Below are 21013 nucleotides of genomic sequence, written 5' to 3'. Positions count from 1 at the left end.
TCAGCTTCTTGGAATTTTGTCTCGTTCCCTATTCCTGTTTAACCCTTCTTTTCTTGTGTTTTTGCAATCAATCGCTGTTGTTTTTGGATGCTTTGTGTTAGAATATGTGGTCGTTTTATAATTGAATAAGATATATAATAGAATAACTAATTGGGTTCCGTTGTGATATTTTAGCCAATATAGACTAAATCCACTGCGGAATGATTCTTCGGAGATATTCTTGATAGGAGAAAATCTTCTGAGATCTCATCGTAGACCTCTAGGGGTTGAGGGTGTGTTAGCGTCATAACGTTGACACGTATAGACGCACCTCTCCGTTGAGGGATTCAGTTATTCTCCTCGACTCTCTCCCCAAAATCTTCTCCCCAAATCCATCAATCTGTGTGATCCTGTGAAAGGATAGGAAGAGAGGAGAAAGGGTCTACTCTTCGCACTCCCTGTAGATTCCGCAGCGCGATCGGATTAAAGACGGAGCCTACAGCAATCTTGGATCACGGTGCTGAGCAGATCAAACAAGATCTTTGAACGGATGGCATCAAAAGGTACGCATCGTATAATTAGATTTATGTATTGATTTCAATCCTGGCATGTAGGTTAATTTCGCATTATTGACTTAGCATAATTACAGATTTTTATGCTTACAATTGGTATCAGAGCCCGATTTTTGAAATCATGCATTAGATCTGTAAATTAATTTACGATGCATAATTACCTTTATCTTCCAAGAACTGCTAAGTAGTAATGGTCACCGTCGACCTCGCTGCAAATCTGCGGTTACGCCGAGTAGCGTACGCATTACAGAACTCGTCCCATATGCGAACATCATAGAACCCGTCCTATATGCGGACATCATAGAACCCGTCCCATATGCGAACATCACAGAACTCCGTCCGTGCGACGGCATCATAGAACTCCGTCCGTGCGACGGCATCACAGAACCCCGGTCGCACACGGCCAGAATCCGTCCATGCGACGGTCGGCCACACGTAGGCAGACAGCCCAGGTGGCGGCCATGCGTGAGTTGGCCGTGCACAGGCGGCGGCCGCGTGCTGGCAACAGCCACCCTCGGGCAGGAACCGCCGCAGCGGCAGCGGCCGCGCGTGAGCAGTAGCAGCCCCGCGGCAGTAGCGCCGTGGCGGCAGTGGCCGCGCACAGGCTAGAACTGCCGCTGGCAGCCGCGTACAGGCGGTAGCCGTGCACAGGCGGCCAGGCCGCAGGCAGCAGCGGCAGCGCTGCTCGCGTAGGCGACGGCGGCGGCGATGGCAGATTAGGGTTTTGGCATATTTACGTTTTTGCCATCGAGGCTAGGGTTTTAAAAATTATAGTTTTACCCTTTGCAAATATCGTAATTACAGTTTATGTTCTGTCAACATATTTATGGTTTTGCCCTCGGGTCTAATTTCTGCCAAATTATAGTTCTGCCATTCATATATTTTCGATTTATATCTTATCAAATATTTTCGTTTTTTTATCATTATGAAATTGAGAAATTTAGGTTAAATTCTCAATTATAAAATTGATAAATATCATTTATTATAATTATGATTAATTTTAATCATGATTATATTTTTTGATTATTTGATTGGATTTAATTTTGATAAATAAAAAAAACTATAAATTATGGTTTATTTTATGGTTTTCTCATATGAATTATTCATTATATATGTGGTAAATAAAATTAAAATCCAATTATTGTTTTTGGAATTTTCATTTATTTATTCACATGTATATGCTTGAAATTATCATATGAGTTTTATTAATGTTCAATAATTATTATGGTTATTTATTATTGAACTGTTTTGCATTAATATTCAATAATTATTATGGTTATTTTATTATTGAATTGTTTTGCATTATGTTCAATAATTATTGTTGTTATTTTATTATTGAACTATTTTGCATTAATATTCAATAATTATTATGGTTATTTTATTATTGAATTGTTTTTGCATTATGTTCAATAATTATTGTTGTTATTTTATTATTGAACTGTTTTGCATTATTGTTCAATAATTATTATGGTTATTTATTATTGAACTGTTTTGCATTAAATTTTAATAATAATTATTATTATTTATTATTGAATTGCTTTACATTAATGTTCAGTAATTGTTATGGTTATTTATTATTGAATTGCTTTACATAAATGTTCAATAATTATTATTGTTATTTTATTATTGAACTGCTTAGCAAAATTAAAGAAATATTGATGAATATTATTTGTAATTTATTTCCTTAAGTTTTATCTAACTAGAAGCTGCCAAAGTGGCCTAGGATGATAGACTTTTGTGATATGAATTAAAATAAAAGTTTTATCATTTATAGGATATTTTTATTTTATATCATGGCATTAGTCTTGGAGCCACCAAAGTGACGTGGACTAATGACTTATAAAATAATATTAAAGAATTAGTCCTAAATGATATTAAAGAAATAATATTCATAATGGCACATATAATTATGAGATTTAGATAATCCCAAAGGAGAATCTAATTCAAATAATTATGTGATGGGGTAGGATGATACTATTTTAGATATCCTTGCAGTTTAGGGTTGTATACCCAAAGGTAACAATACCTATTCCTCAAGGATGGTATCAGTCCTCCAAAAATATTTTTGAGTGAACACTAGATATGTCAATATTTCACCCAAAGGTGTAATATAGATTATATCAATAGTTCATCAATTTTTGATAAACTCAAAATATTAATGTTGTTATATATCTTTTTGCAGTGGTACTTCTACATATACATTCATATGCTTCAAGTGTCTCTGTACTTTCTGGATCAAATTATTCAGAATGGTTAGAGCATGTGCAATTCACACTGGGTGTATTAGATCTTGATCTAGCATTACTTGTTGAAAAGCCTACAGACTTGACTGATGAAAGTACTGCAGAACAAGTTAATGAAATGAAGGCTTGGGAAAGATCTGATAGGCTTAGTTTAATGTTCATAAGAATGACAATTGCAAATAACATAAAGACTTCATTACCGATTGCAACTAGTGCAAAGGAATATTTAAAGGTTATTGAAGACAGATTTAAATCTGCTGATAAGTCATTGGCTGGCACATTGATGAAAGAACTGACTACGGCTCAGTATGATGGTACTCGAGGAATTCAGGATCATATCCTCAATATGGCTGACAAAGCTGCAAAACTTAAAACATTAGGCATGAATGTTGATGAATCCTTCCTTGTGCAATTTATTCTCAATTCTCTTCCTTCTTAGTTTGGCCCATTCAAGATTCATTACAATACAAATAAGGATAAGTGGGACTTGAATGAGTTGACTAGCATGTGTGTTCAGGAAGAATTGAGATTAAGGCAGGAAAATTCATATAATGTCATGACGACTACTCAAGGAGGTGGTAATAAGAAAAGAAAGTTAAAGCATCATCCATCAAAGAGATTTGCTAAGTCTGGAAATGTTAAACAGACTAATGAAAAGAAAGCCTTTACTGTAAAGTGCTTTTTTTGTGGCAAGAAAGGACATGTGAAGAAGGATTGCATTAAACGCAAGACTTGGTTCAAAAAGAAAGGTATTAACTCGACCTTTGTATGTTTCAAATCAAACATTACAGAAGTTCCTTCTAACACTTGGTGGATTGATTCCGGTGCTTCAACTCATGTTACAAATAACATGCAGGGATTCCTTTCAATTCGGAAACCAAAAGAACATGAAAGATTCATCATTATGGGAAATCGTCTTAAAGCGAAAGTGATATCAATGGGAACTTATCGTCTACGCTTAGAGACGGGTCACTTGATGGATCTTGTTGACACATGTTATGTCCCTATAATTTCTAGAAATTTAATTTCTCTTTCTAGAATTGATGAGTTGGGATATTGTATTTCTTTTGGTAGTGGCAAACTCAGCATATTTTATGATTCAATAAAAGTTGGTTCTGGAATTCTGTGTGATGGTTTGTACAGAATTAATTTGGATCTTGAGTTTGCAAAGACACTAATGACCCTACAATCAAATGTTGGATTGAAACATAGTTTCAATAATGAAAAATCTTCCATATTGTGGCATAGACGATTGGGGCATATCTCAAAGGAAAGAATTGAAAGATTAGTGAAGGATAATATTTTGGAACATTTATACTTCACTGATTTTGATATTTGTATAGATTGCATTAAAGGAAAGCAAACTAAACAAATAAAGAAAAATGCCACAAGAAATAAAGAACTCCTTGAGATTATTCATACTGATATCTGCGGACCACTCCATATTCCTTGTTTTAGTGGAGAAAAATATTTTATCACATTTATAGATGATCTGTCCAGATATGGCAAAGTTTATCTAATACATGAAAAGTCTCAAGCCGTTGATACTCTTGAAGTATACATAAATGAGGTTGAGAGACAATTAGATAGAAAAGTTAAAATTGTTAGATCTGACAGAGGTGGTGAATTTTATGGCAGATATGATGGATCTAGTCAGAATATTGGTCCTTTTGCTAGATTCCTAGAACAACGGGGTATTTGTGCTCAATATGCATTACCAGGTGTGCCACAGCAGAACGGTGTTGCTGAAAGGCGAAATCGTACTCTGATGGATATAGTTAGGAGCATGATGAGTTATTCCTCTGTACCTGAGTCAATGTGGGGTGAAGCTCTTAGGACAGTTGTGTACATCTTGAACAGGGTTCCTAGCAAGTCAGTTTCATCGACTCCATTTGAGTTATGGACTGGTAGGAAGCCCAGTCTGAGACATCTACATATATGGGGGTGTCCTGCAGAGATAAGAGTATTCAATCCACATAAAAAGAAATTGGATCCAAGAACTATTTCAGGATATTTTATTGGTTATCCAGAAAAATCCAAGGGATACAGATTTTATTGCCCTAATCATAGTATGAGAATAGTAGAATCTGGTAATGCAAAATTCCTAGAAAATGGCAAAATCAGTGGGAGTGAAAAATCTCGAAGGATTAATTTTGATATTGAGGAGATTCAGGTTAATTCTCCCATATCATCTCCTGTCCGAGAGATTGTTGTTCCTCAAATCAATGAGAGTATTGATGGGGGTGAACAACAAAATAACATTCAAGAACTCTTACATGATGTTGATGTCGCCGCTGATGATCTTGTAGAACAATCACAATTGGCAGATTTGAGAAGATCTCAAAGGAAAAGGAAACATGCCATTTTTGATGATTATGTTGTATATCTACAAGAATCAGATTATGATATAGGAATAAAAAGAGACCCCTTATCGTTTTCACAAGCCATAGAAAGTAACGATTCTGAAAAATGGTATGATGCAATGAAAGAATAGTTAAAATCAATGGTACAGAATGATGTCTGGGATCTCGTTGAATTGCCCAATGATTGTAAAAGAGTCGGTTGTAAATGGGTCTTTAAGACAAAACGCGACTCAACGGGCAATATCGAACGATATAAAGCCAGACTTGTGGCCAAAGGTTTTTCTCAAAAGGAAGGCATCGACTATAATGAGACTTTTTCTCCTGTTTCTAAAAAGGACTCATTGAGAATCGTTATGGCATTAGTAGCTCATTATGATCTTGAGTTGCATCAGATGGATGTGAAAACAGCATTTCTAAATGGGGATCTAGATGAGGAAATCTATATGGAACAACCCGAAGGATTCATAGAAAAGGGAAAAGAAAGTTGGGCTTGTAAACTTAAGAAATCCATTTATGGCCTTAAACAAGCTTCCAGACAATGGTATATAAAGTTTCATAATACCATTACTTCCTTCGGATTTAAGGAAAACACTGTTGATCAGTGTATATACCTGAAGGTAAGTGGGAGCAAGTTTATTATATTGGTCTTATATGTGTATGATATTTTACTTGCCAGTAGTGATCTTGGTTTATTGCACGAAACCAAGATATTTCTCAACAAGAACTTTAAGATGGTTGATATGAATGAGGCATCCTATGTTATTGGCATTGAGATATTCAGAGATAGATCTCAAGGATTATTAGGATTGTCTCAGAGAGGATATATTGATCGTATCTTGGAGAGATTTAATATACAGCTTTGCTCAACCAATGATGTACCTATTACTAAAGGTGAAAAATTCAGTCAAAACCAGTGCCCAAGAAATGACTTAGAAAAGAATCAAATGAAGAATATTCCTTATGGATGCGCAGTTGGAAGTCTACTATATGCTCAAACCTGTACAAGGCCAGATATCAGTTTTACAGTTGCAATGCTGGGAAGATATCAAAGCAACCCAGGAATGGAACATTGGAAAGCTGCAAAGTAATGAGATATCTACAAGGGACAAAAGATTATATGCTCACATACAGGAGATCTGATCAGCTTGAAGTAATTGGATATTCAGATGCTGATTTTGCAAATTGCCTCGACAGCAGGAAGTCCACTTCAGGATTTGTATTTATGTTAGCTGGTGGGGCAATTTCTTGGAAAAGTGCAAAGCAATCGCTTATTGCATCATCAACAATGGAAGCTGAATTTGTGGCATGCTTTGAGGCCACAAATCAAGCTTTATGGCTGCGAAATTTTATCTCAGGACTTGGTGTGGTCGACTCAATTGCCAAGCCGCTGAAGATATTTTGTGATAACACCGCAGCAGTTTTCTTCTCTAAGAATGGCAAGTACTCTAGTGGTTCCAAGCACATTGAGTTAAAGTACTTGGTGGTTAGAGAAAGAGTCCAGAAACAGCAAGTGTCAATTGAGAACTTGAGCACCACTATGATGATTGCTGATCCATTGACAAAAGCCTTACAGTGCAAAATATTCAAAGAACATGTTCTTAGAATGGGGCTTGTGAGCAAGTCATAAAAGATATGGTGATGCATGTTTATGTGGATGCTATTATTGACATTTTACTTAATTAAAGTTATATGTTTCTGCTATCCTGTTTACATTTATGTTTATGCATATTATGGTTGAATGTAATAATAGGATTGTCTTGACAAGACAAATTACAGGGGTTATGGACTATGTTAGAAAAGACTAACAATGTTGTGATACATAGAAGGGAGTATGACATTGATGAAATACAACCGCTATGACTCGCATTGATAGTTGGACTTAATATAGTATTATTATGTTTATTGGATTTATTGGCTTATTTTTTAAAACATGGCCATGTATAAAATGCTTTTCAAAATTTCTTGGAATCTAATTAGGTAAAATTGTTTTCAAACAAATTTTGTTTTGTTTGTTTTGATTTTGTATCTCTTTTATATCTTATCAATTAATGGGCCAAGTGGGAGAATGTTAGAATATGTGGTCCTTTTATAATTGAATAAGATATATAATAGAATAACTAATTGGGTTCCGTTGAGATATTTTAGTTAATATAGACTAAGTCCACTACGGAACGATTCCTCGGAGATATTCTTGATGGGAGGAAATCTTCTGAGATTTCATCGTAGATCCTCTGCTCTCGCCTATAAAAGGACAGGATCTCTAGGGGTTGAAGGATAGGAAGAGAGGAGAAAGGGTCTACTCTTCTCCCCAAATCCATCAATCTGTGTGATCCTGTGAAAGGATAGGAAGAGAGGAGAAAGGGTCTACTCTTCGCACTCCCTGCAGATTCCGCAGCGCGATCGGATTAAAGACGGAGCCTGCAGCAATCTTGGATCACGGTGTTGAGCAGATCAAACAAGATCTCTGAACGGATGGCATCAAAAGGTACGCATCGTATAATTAGATTTATGTATTGATTTCAATCCTGGCATGTAGGTTAATTCCGCATTATTGACTTAGCATAATTATAGATTTTTATGCTTACAGCTTGCGCTTTTGATCGATTTTAATATTTCGTCACTTCTTGTTCTCTGTTGCATATTATTATTATTTTCTTTGGTTTTCACAGGATGTCTTCTAAGATTTTGGCATGCTTTTTTGCTAGATTAATGAGTTTCTTCCTATTCGTGGGTTCGGTTTCACGAGTTCTTCCTATTTCGTGGGTGTGGTATTTTATTGCTCATGTCTTGTTGATTTTCTATTGGATTTTGTTATCTATTCTAGAATTTCTAGCTTATTATCAATCGCTTGTTCTTGGTTCTTTAGTGTGTTTCTGCTTGATTCTTATGCCTCTTCATCAATGTTGACCATTGACGTCTATGCTTTATTATTGGTGTGGGACTCTTACTGATTGATTGATTGCTACAAAAAATAATAATGGTGGATAAAAAAAAACAGGGACCAATGTCCTAAGTATTACATCTCTTAAAAGTCCTAAATACTAAGTGTTCGAATCATTGATGAATTTGTCTTCGTAGCCAAAGATAAGAGAACATAAGAAATGGTGGCTCTGAAGATGATAAATCTACCTAAATGGGGAAAAAATGAATGACGAAAAAGTGAGATCAATTGTCTCGTGTCATTTCACCATTCATCGATCATGGAGCTAAAGGATGTGGTCCATTGCGATTGTAGCCATGATATTATTTTGCTCTATCATGGAATATGTCAAACATGACCTCGTATATCACATAGAATTCAAGAGGGAACTTGATTTATGAGAGCAGAGTCAGGTCAAGCTTCTTACATGTTAGCCCTTGCAAGATGTCAAGTATCTTCGTTACCATGAGATGATTCATACAGGCAAAGACAAAAAAACATCCTATTGAATGAACTTGAAAATTAAAGATGTATGATTTTGAAATGTGTCATAAATTTGGATCCTCATCCTACACTAGGGGGTGGGGAGCTTTTGGTACCAAGCGCAAGAAGTTCTATTGGGATTAAATAATTATTCTATCACTATTGATATATAGTCCATTTGATGCGTCATGACACAGCTCGTCTGCCTACGTAATTATTCAAGGGAAGCTTGAAGTTGGATCAACTATAGAAAATTATTAAAATTATTGAGACACCTAATAAAATTATTTGGCTTGAATTTCCTTGTCCGCTGGTCTCCTTAGTTATGTCAAGCAACCACATAATAACCGAGAGATGTTTTCATTGACAGTCATACTTGGATATCCCACTTTCCTAGAAATTAGTTTTGAAAATTTGAGATAATTTTTAACCTATGACCCCAAACAAAGAATAACTACCAATGTTGCTCTTAGACATCCATGGTTCAGAGTCATGACATCTCATCTAATATGTAATCACAACTAGAACATATGCCGAAGATTAGAATTTCAATTGGACTTAAGATCTTACCTATCATATGGGAACCAAGATTTATATTGGAGTCCAATTTATATTTTTATTCACATTTGGTCATTTAGCTTTCTGCTTTTTTTTATATCATTCTTTGCTTCACCTTTTCTTTCAATTTGTTATATAGGGTAGGGAAGGTAGATTCGCGATACAAAATGGCTTAGCACTAGTGGCACATGGTTTTGGTAAACTAATTATTTTAAATATTACAATTTCATCCAATATGGTATGGTACATCTTGTATATACCGATTCGTCCACTAATTGACATATTATCATGGACTTAATTAGTTTTGTCTAAATCGTGTGATACCTTTGTCTGTTTGTCTGCAAAGGATTAACCTCCCTGAAATCTTTTACGATCTCTTAAAAACCTACAAAAGAGAAAATAGGTTAGAGAAGGTATTTAACTCGAAATATACAAATAACTATTTCAACAAACACTTGATAGACAATGCAAATTATAAACATAGACTTCATAAGCTCTAAACGGTCACACTATAGACCAAAATTCTCACAAGTGCCCACATGACACAACCTTCATTTATAAGCTTAAAACAACCACTAAAGCCAATCAAAATAAGACTATCAAGTCTACTTTTAATCCTATGTACAAAGCATAAACAAAATCGAAAGACGTAAACATACATAAATATTACATCGAACACCTTATTTAAAGTTTTATCTGTGATAATATGGACCATCCTTATCAAGTGAAATATACCTGATAAGAGTTACTATTCAAAACATGACTATTACTAACATGTTTATCACGATTGTACCACATGAACGGCGGGTTACTTTGGTCCAATAATAAATTTGATTATTGGATCCCAATTTAGGCCTAATTAACTCTTCGAATCCTTTCTCTCACCTCTTTCGTTCACTCATGCACACAACTTGCCTTGCTTTTTCTCACTCTCTTTGTTGTTTCAATTGAAGGGATTAAAGTGGTCAAACGATCATTTGGTGGAAGATTATTTTAATTAAAGATATTTATTATATTTTTATATTTTAGTTAGATTTTTGACATGTTTATGCATTTATTAGTGTCTTTGTATGAGTAATTATGATTTATTATTATATATTTCTTGATATTAGAGATAATTATTCATAATTATAACTACTTAATGCTAATTAGTGTCATCCTTTATAATTTAGGACCAATTAAAATCGTAATCTTACTTTGAGGGCAAATTAGGGTCAATTAGGATGGTTCTGCGTCATTATATATAATATAGTGTCAATTAAGGCTAATATCTTAGTTTTAGAGGTAATTTGGGGGTAATTAAACTTAATCATAACATGCTAAGTAATGATTATGTAATTCTCTATAGTAGAGTTATTTTTTTAATTATAGTTAGTTAATGGTGATTAATATTATTCTTTCTAATTTAGGGTCAATTAAGGTCATTTTCTTACTTTTATGATCAATTTAGAGGTAATTAGGTCTAATTACACCACGTTAAGGTTAATTAGTGTCATTTTATATAATTTAGGATCAATTAGGATTATTACTATTAGGATCGTAATGGCACTATAAGGAGAGGGGAGGGGTTGAATTAGTGTTATAGTAAATTTTAACTGATTTTAAAGTTCGATTAATAAATCTATGTCGAAAATATGATTAACTAAAAATATAAATAAGGGCTACGAGTAAAGTAAATGAGTAAGCAACAATAAATAAAAAACAAGAGTGGTTCAGTCTTCCCGATCTATTTTCACTCTCGATTTTTCTTCCCTCGAGGTCATCAATTTTCACTACTGATCTTTTTTCTAACGGACGAAGATCAACTACTCTTATTATAGCTTTTCTCATTTTAACAGGGTTAGGAGAGAACTTTCACACTCATTCTTTTATAAGATCTCTCACCTCCTATAATTTAGAATTACCTCTAAACTCAAGAAGGAGGAAAAGACTCGAACAATGCTCAAAAAGAGAGTTATAACTCTTTACCAACTTAGAATTTGATGCTTTATTAACCAAGCCTTGATGGGGTATTTATAAGTCTCAAAAGACTTAAAAAAATGGAGCCAAAAAATTTAAATTCTTAAACTTTCGGAGTGTTATTTTGGCCTTCTAATGGTCCAAATTTAGCCCGGGTCTAAGCCCATTGGCTTTCTCGACAAGTTGGCATAGTTTTAACCCAATACCAACACAATTTGACCTAAAAAGATCTCGATTAAGACTTTAACAATCCAACCACATATCCGACACAATTACGAAGCTTTCAGCATGTTGTATGTCATTCCGATATATCGTCTGATCTTTCGGCATTTCGTCCTTTCCTTCGGCATATCGCTCGATATATTAGCATGTCAACTTTCTCATGATATTCAGTCTTTTGGTGTAATACTCGATCCTTCCGACACAATGCCTAAACTTATAACACGAAGTGCAATCTTTGGCACGTCGATCAATCCTCTCACTCGACGTCCAATTTCCAACATGATACTTTTCTCAATATAATGTTTGGTTCTCTTGCTTCGATAATTTGTCTCTTGATAGTTCGAGTCTATGATCGAAGTATTTCTTGTGTCACTTATCTCAAAAGTATATTAGTCTATAAACTCATCAATTGATTTCATCATCAAAATATGAGATTTATCAATTATCTCCCTTTTTGGGTTGATTTATGAGAAATTTAATTCAATTTCAACATATTTATAGCCAATTTAATGTGTTTCTCAAATAATGTGTCTATCTTAGTTTTAGGGATAATTAGGGCCATTAGGTAACATATATTGTTGATTTTATCATTGTGTGTTGATTTTCTATTAGACTTCAATTTTCTTTTACTTTGTTGATCTATTTTGGAGTTTGTAGGTTTTTTCAATCACTTGTTCTTTAGTGTTGTTTTGCTCAATTATTATGTCTCTTCTTCGAAGTGGAGGTATCATATGCACCTTCTCCTCGAGGTTATCATTGAGGAATGCGGTTTTTATGTCCATCAGTTAGATCTCATAATCATAGTGTGTTGCAATAGCCAATTGTATTCGGATGGATTTTAATATGGCTACGGGTGAGAAGGTTTCGCCATAGTCAACACCTTGCCTTTTATATCCCTTAATCACTAGTCTTGCTTTATAGGTCTCTACATTTCCATCTACTCCGATCTTCTTCTTGAAGATCCACTTACAACTATGGGTACAATACTCTCGGGTGTATCAATTAGGTTCTAAACCTTGTTTGAGTACATAGAATCTATCTCAGAATTCATGGCTTCTCATCACTTCCCGAAGTCTATACTCATAATAGCCTCCTCGTAGGTCTGAGGATCAATATCCTCAACATCCTCTCCTCTAATATGTCTTACATATCTCTCAGAAGGATGAGATACTTTGCCGGGCCTACGTAAAGTCGGAACTTGTGTGCTAGGTACTTGAATAGACTCGGGCTGTGGAGTGGTGCTTGAGCTACGTTATCCAACCTCGCTCAACTCTATCACACTCCCATTGTCTTCGCCAAGAATGTGTTTCTTCTCTAGGAACACCGCTCTCTTGACTACAAAGACCTTTTGGTCCTCGAGATGATAGAAATAATACCCAAAAGTTTTCTTGTGGTATCCTATAAACTTGCACTACTCTGTCCTTGGTTCCAACTTATCGGGGTTGTGTCTTTTAACGTGGGCAGGGCAGCCTCAAATTTTAACAACCTTAAGATTGGGCTTCTTCTTTTTTCATATCTTATATAGTGTAGATATTATCGACTTAGTTTGAACTTTGTTTAGAAGGTAAGTTGTGGTCTCTCGGGCGTATCCCTAGAATGAGATATGTAGGTCGACGAAGCTCATCATTGACCGCACTATGTCTAACAGTGCACGATTTCTCCTTTCAGATACACCATTGAGATAAGGTGTATAAGGAGGTGTCCATTGGGATTGAATCTCATGGTCCTTGAGGAACTGGGTGAACTCTGCACTCAAGTACTCACCTCCTCGATATGATCGAAGAGTCTTGATACTATTTCCAGTCTGGTTCTCCACTTTATTTTTATACTCTCTGAATTTTTCAAATGCCTCGAACTTGTACTTTATCAAATGCACATGTCCATACCTTGAGAAATCATTAGTAAAAGTAAGAAAGTAGAAGTAACCAGCTATGACATGAGTTGACATGGGTCCACATACATCACTATGTATGAGTTCTAACAACTTAGTGGCTCTCTCTCTAGTTCTACTAAAATGAGAGTTGGTTAGTTTTTCACGACGGCAAGTCTCGCAAGTTGTATATGACACATAGTCAAATGGATCTAGATATCCATCCTTTAACAACTTTTTAATCATTCCCTTATGAATGTGACCTAGCCTATAATACCACAGGTATGCATTGTTCACCTCATCTCGTTTCCTCTTGGACGCAGTTACATTCATGATACGTGGAGCAGTGTCTAGCATAAACAAACCATTATGCAATATTCCTCTCGTGATGATCTCATCATCTAATAATACTGAACAACCATTGTTCTCAAAAACTAATTTATATCCACTAACTATCAGACATAAAATGAAAATAATATTTTTAATAATAGAAAGAATAAAATAACATGTATTCAATGCAATAATAGCTCGACCAAGCAGATGTAGGGTGACCTCGCCAATAGCTATTGTAGCAACTTTTGCTCCATTGCCCATCTTGAGATCCGTCTCGCCTCTCGCCAATCTTTTAGGTCTTGTCAGAATCTGCAACAAATTACAAATATGATAAGCAATTCTGGTATCTAATATGTTGAATCTCGGATTTTGATGATGAAGTCAATTGTCATTTGTTGTCTAATCTATGTGTTGAGATAAGTGTGCAGGATTAACTACGATGAAAGATAGACAAGCAGCAGGAGTTGCGCCGGAGTCAAGTTCATGATCACGTTGGGAGTTCGAGAGTTCGACGGAAGTACGGACGGTCGTCGGAGGTTCTGCGGGAACAGATCCGAGAAGTCCAGAAGCTTGCCAAGCGAAGCTCGTCGGAACTCGCCAAGTGGATCGTCGCAAAGTCCAGGAGTTTGCCGGAAGTCCGCAGAAGCATCACCGAGGGTTCATCGGATGATCGACGGAAGTTCGCCGGAAACTCGCCGGAAGAAGCGATTGACGCACCGAAGCAAAGCTGCAGAAATTGTCTTAGATTTAATCGTAGTTAGCACGGTGATTAAGTTAGAAATGGGAGGTGATCCCATTAGCTTAATCCTGGGGCAATTGGGCCCCTGAAGAACTCAAGTTGGGTCGAATGGTTCAACCCATTCGAACCCAAGAAGCTGTGGGAGGTGCAACCGCCCAGGCAGGGAGGTGCAACCGCCCAGGCTAAGTCTCCCAGCGAGACTGGGAGGTGCAACCGCTCCAGCCAGGCGGTGCAACCGCCCAGGGCTCAGTCTCCAAGCGAGACTGGGCGGTGCAACCTCCTCTGTCAAGCGGTAGCACCGCCTGAGCTCAAGTTTCGAGCTCTGCCTGGTGATGCAATCACCGAGCTCAGTCTTCGAGCTCTGGAAGAGATGTACGACCTCTCTGGCCAGGAGATGCACAGCCTAAGCTCAGTCTTCGAGCTCTGGCAGAGAGGTGCAACCACCTCTGGCAGAGAGGTGCAACCACCTCTGGCAGAAAGGTGCAACCACCTCTGGCAGAGAAGAGAAACTTCTCTGGTCAGGAGATGCACCGCCTGAGCTCGGTCTTCGAGCTCTGGCAGGAAGGTGCAACCACCCCTGACAGAGAAGGTGGAACCGTCCGAGCTCAGTCTTCGAGCTCTGCCAGGCGGTGCCACCTCTCCAGTCGAGAGGTGCAACCGCCTGAGCTCAGACTTCGAGCTCTGCCAGGCGGTGCCACCTCTCTAGTCAAGAGGTGCAACCGCCTGATCCCGAAATTCCGGGATTTGATCATTTTGAGCTCGAAATTTGAATTGGGTTGGGGCCTATAAATACCCCACCCATTCAGCACTGAAAAGATACAGACCTACATCGAAATCTTGATCTTTTCTGTGATTCTAAGAGCTCAAAAGTGTTGTAAAGCCCTTAAGTCTCCTCCTTCTGTTCTTCAAGTTTTCAGTTGTAAAGTGAGGAGAGAAAGGTCTGTAAAGGTTGTCTCCTGAGCCTGTTAAAAGGAGAGAAACTGTAAAAGGGCAGTTTGGCCTTCGCCCATTGAAGGAAGGCCCCTAGTTGACGTCGGCAACCTCGTCGGTGGAGGAAGCCAAAAGTGGAGTAGGTCAAGGCTGACCGAACCACTCTAAATCTCTGGTTTGCGTTTATTTTTGAGCACTTTATCATTACTGCAAACCTCCTCCATTACTACTGCACTCTGCGCTTTCACGAACAAGTTCTAAGTGCTGTTCTTCCGAATCTGCATTCAGACGTAAATTCGTATTTTCGTACATTACAGTTTACGTTTACGTTTGATTCTGCAGAACTGTCTTCCGTGCTTTTACGAAAGAGTTTCCTTGCAGTTTACACTTACATTTTGATCCTATTGATAACTGCAAACTGTCCTCTACAATTTTACGAACGAGTTTCAACATTTAGACGTAAAACTGCATTTAGACGTAAATCGGCTTTCCTCTCACAATCATCAGTTCTCAGTTCACGTTTACGTCTTGATTTCAACTGCATACTGCCTTCTGCGAGTATACAAACGAGTTTCAAAGTTTAGACGTAAATCTGCGTTTAGACGTAAATCTGCGTTTAGACGTAAAACTGCGTTTAGACGTAAATCTGAGTTTAGACGTAAACTGCGCTTAGACGCAAAACTGCGCTTAGACGCAAACTGCGCTTAGACGCAAACTGCGCTTAGACGCAAACTGTGTTTAGACGCAAACTGCGCTTAGACGCAATCTGCGCTTAGACGCAAACTGCACTTAGATACAAACTGAGAATTAGCTTTTGCATCATAATAGCTTTTATTGAACGAACGCAGCTTTTGGTTTTTAATCGCTGTAAGATATCCGCTGCACTAATTCACCCCCCCCCCTCTTAGTGCTCTCGATCCTAACAATTGGTATCAGAGCCCGGTTAACTCTCAAAAGGATTAAAACCCAAGAGAGATGGCTTACGCCGGAAACCAAGAGGGCCATTCTATTACACGTCCACCCATGTTTAATGGGACGGACTACACCTACTGGAAAACCCGAATGAGGATCTTTCTTATTTCTATGGATTTTGAATTATGGAATCTTGTCGAGAATGGTTTTTCAAAATCTTCTCTTCCAATGATCGATTGGAATGATTTGGAGAAGAAGGCTTTCGCTCTAAATGCAAAGGCTATGAATGCCTTATTTTGTGCACTCGATAAAAACGAGTTTAACCGTGTTTCAACTTGTGAAACTGCATTTGATATTTGGCACACACTCGAAGTGACCCATGAGGGCACAAGTAGAGTAAAAGAGTCAAAAATCAATTTGCTGTTACACTCTTTCGAACTCTTTCGGATGAAACCGAGTGAAACCATTGGCGACATGTTTACCCGTTTCACGGATGTCGTCAACGGTCTAAAAGGACTCGGAAAGAGCTTTTCGGATTTTGAGCTTGTTAATAAGATACTAAGATCCCTTCCTAAGAGTTGGGATCCTAAAGTCACCGCTATTCAAGAGGCAAAAGATCTGCGAAATTTCCCTCTTGAAGAACTAATCGGGTCACTAATGACCTATGAAATGACTTGTAAAGCTCATGAAGAGCAAGAAGACATCCTTCCAAAGAACAGGAAGGATATGGCACTCAAAACGTCAGAATGCCACTTGAGAGAAAACTCAAGTGATGAGGACTGTGATGATGACTTGGCACTTCTAACAAGAAAGTTTAAAAAGTTCTTTAAAAGAAACAAGTTTAAGAATGATGCAAAAAATAAACTTGAACCCAAAAAGGACCAAGTGATCTGCTATGAATGCAAAAAGCCGGGACACTACAAAAGTGATTGTCCCCAAGTCAAGAAAAGAACAACAAAGAAGAAGGCGCTCCAAGCAACATGGGATGATTCGAGCGCATCTGAGGAAGAGGAGTCCAACACCGAGCAAGTTGCTCATTACGCCTTAATGGCCATCGAAGACGAGGTAACAAATTCAATAGATGCTGATTTATCTTTCGATGAATTATTAAATGCTTTCAATGACTTATTTGACGAATGCAAGAGTATAAGTAGAAAATATAAATTGCTGAAAAAGATGCATGATAGTCTTACTTGTGAGTTTGATAAGTTAAAAGTCGAACATCATGATAGTTTAAATTCATGTATCAAATGTCATGATTTAGAAACTATGCAAAAAGAAAACCTGCTACTCAAGGACACCTTGAAGAAATTCGAGGTTGGTAGCAAGTCATTAAACATGATCCTTGCAAACAAGGGTCACATTCCAAAAAGGAGCGGGATTGGATTTGTGAGAAATCCTCACCAAAATCCAACCACCTTCATAAAAGGCTCCATCTTACATGTTCAACACCAAACCAAGTGCAACTTTTGTTGCAAATCTGGACACAAGACACATTGTTGTCCATTCAAGAAAATAAGTCCAAACAAATTAATTTGGGTTCCTAAAGGAACCATGATAAACTCTATGCAATATGATAGAAAATGTAGATCTATTTATGAGGCACCCAAAAGCAAATGGGTTCCTAAAGATCATCCCTTTCTATAAAAACATTAAAAGTCTAGGCCGGAGCAAGAAATGATATTCTGCTCCTTGACTCTCAATGGTCATAAACCAAGAATCAAAAAGGAACTCGCAACGCTTAAGTAACAAGTGGAAGTTGTGAAATCACAAATTCGATACAACCTTATTAGAAACGTATGATATCCAAATTCACATACCCCCCTGATCTTCAAAACCCGTTCATCTACGAATTAATTCTTGTAGAAACTAAATATGTCATGATCTTAAAAGGGATACCAAACAAACATACGTATGCACGTTAAAAGATCTATCTTGATCGTACAAGAGCTTCTTCCTTAAATAAAAAACTCATACGAAATCATGTAACAAACATTAATTGCTCTGAAACTCTCCTCAAGGCAAAAGCTCCCTAATCAAATCATATTAGGTGCTCACTGGCTGTAGGCGGTGGCACCTCTCCAGCTGGCGGTGGCACCTCCAGCTATCACGGGTTGCCAGAGGTTGCACCGCTCCAGCCAGAGGTGCAACCGCCAGCAGCTCTGCCCTTTAAACCCACACTAGGGCCGGCTGTGAAACCGACCCCAGCTCACTTCCCTTCCCTTCTCTACTCCCCCAAACCTCCTCCATCTCCACTTCACCCCGTTGAGCTTCCCAAATACCTCCCATTTCGGAGCAAAACATCAAGAATCCTTCTCTCTTTTGAAGAATCAACCAAGGTATTCTCTAAGAACCTCTTAAATTCTGTTTTGCTCTCCATTCACTCTTGCTCATCTTTATCCCTCTAAACTGTTGTAGTTATGGGATCTAGAAGATCCTCAAGGGACAAGGGAAAGAGGAGATTAGTAGAAGAGTTTGATTTCACCCTCTTTGATTCGAAAAACCATGCTGAAAAATTTCCCTCTTTCGAACTTAGAAGCATCCATAAGGGAAAATACGTAGACATACATGAACTTAGAAACTTAGAAACTATCCAATGGTTTGCAAACCTAGATCTACTTCCAATCTTGCAGATTAATGAACCCATCTATCCTAGACTAGTTCGATTGTTTTACAATAACATAAAAATAGATGAGGAAGAAAGGATGTCCACCTATCTTTTAGGACAACACATCTCAATCACTAATAGATTCATTTGTGATATGATAGGCATTCCCATGAAAAGCATAGGACTTTACTTTAGAGGATCATGGGTTGATGAAACTATTGGAACATCCTATGCTGAAGCCTTAGGAACAATCTTGGACAATCCCGACATAACATTAGTTCCTAAAAGTTGTGAACATCTACTACCTATGAACACTAAATTACTTCATCATATCATGACTAGTATAATCCTTCCTAAACAATACCATCATGATGAAGTGAGTCAATTAGAATTAGGAACTATGTACTTAATCATGAAGGGACATGACATCTGTCTTGGGTATCTTATCCAACAAAGCATGTTAGAATTATCTAAGAAAGATATGATGCTCCCATATGGTGGTATAATCACTAGAATAATAAAAGCTTACGACATTCTAATATCACCAGAAGAAGAAGTAATGAAAGTAGATCGATACAGCATAATAAACAAAAATCTACTTCACCGACTAAGATGTTACTATAGAAACGGTATCTGGGCTAGACTCCCTAGAAGGACAGATCACCCTCAATCTGAACCAGAACCGGAAACACCAGTATTTAGGGGTACTCAATCTCCTCCAATCCTTCCCCTTGAGGAAACACATCCAGTTGAGCAAACTCATACATCCGTCGAAGAAATTGGGATTCGAATGGACCGATTCGAACAGAGACAAGAACGGATTGAACAACGACAAGATCAAATTCTATCAGAGCTACAGCAGATTCATAGTCAATTCGACTCCTTGTTTAGGCACTTTAATTTTCCACCTCATGAATGAACTTGTATGAACATTTGTTGTTGTAAACTTCTTATGTTACTTCTGACATGCTGGTTGTAAACATCTATTGTGGTAAACATTTGACATGTGCTTTGTGGTAAAGGTTATCTCGAACTTTAATCATATCGTTTTTTTTTTTATATGTGATAAGAATATTGTGTTCTGAAACTAAAAGTTTTGAAAACCTTGTGCATTGATTAGGAATGTTGATGTGTCCGAATAAATAAACTTGTTAAAATTATTTTTCGGACTATATTGAATGATCAGATCACATGAATGCCATTTTCTATTATATGTGAAAATCTGTAACAAAATCTTGTCCAAATGCATCTTAGTTGTTCGAATGCTATAAAACAGATTTATTCGTACACTTTCATGAAAAATAAGTTTTTGAATTAAATCTGATAAAGTGATTCCTGAATATGTATGTCATTCTGTAATATCTTTACGGGTAAAAATGAATTATAACAAAAGGGGGAAGAAGTCTTCAAAGCAATCTATGTAAAATCCCTCTATAAGCTTTCGTCTAAATTGGTCTTCCTTGTATAACAATGCTTTTTGTTGATGACAAAGGGGGAGAAATATATGAATTGATAAACACTGTGATACCTTGAGTAATGCTATAAATAATGTTTGTACAATGCCATCCTTGCATCACCAAGAGATATATGAAACATGTGCTATAGTTTGCATTATGTCTTGAGTTGATATCCTATTTTGTGAAGTAAATGCAAACTTGCTAGAATGATAATATGTGTGCATCATGTAATAGTTCTTCGAGCTTTAAATGATAATGTTCAATTACATGATGAATAGTCACAAACACTATCATACAAACTTGATGATGAATGTCAAGCTTTGACATCATCCTTGAAGAGATACATCATGATAGGTATCATGATGGGAGTATTGATAAGTTTAACTGATCTAACTTATCAATACGTCACTTGAATTCTTAGGTCTTGAATTCAAGGTTGACTTATCTCAACTATGGCATATAGACAGGGGGAGTTAAGGATAACTCCATTATCAATTGATTGTCATCATCAAAAAGGGGGAGATTGTTGAATCTCGGATTTTGATGATGAAGTCAATTGTCATTTGTTGTCTAATCTATGTGTTGAGATAAGTGTGCAGGATTAACTACGATGAAAGATAGACAAGTAGCAGGAGTTGCGCCGGAGTCAAGTTCATGATCACGTTGGGAGTTCGAGAGTTCGACGGAAGTACGGACGGTCGTCGGAGGTTCTGCGGGAACAGATCCGAGAAGTCCAGAAGCTTGCCAAGCGAAGCTCGTCGGAACTCGCCAAGTGGATCGTCGCAAAGTCCAGGAGTTTGCCGGAAGTCCGCAGAAGCATCACCGAGGGTTCATCGGATGATCGACGGAAGTTCGCCGGAAACTC

Source organism: Musa acuminata, chromosome BXJ2-3 (genome assembly GCF_036884655.1).
Source record: "Musa acuminata AAA Group cultivar baxijiao chromosome BXJ2-3, Cavendish_Baxijiao_AAA, whole genome shotgun sequence".
Lineage (NCBI taxonomy): Eukaryota > Viridiplantae > Streptophyta > Magnoliopsida > Zingiberales > Musaceae > Musa > Musa acuminata.
The sequence above is the reverse complement of the archived record's forward strand: the minus strand, read 5'-3'. Positions refer to the sequence as shown.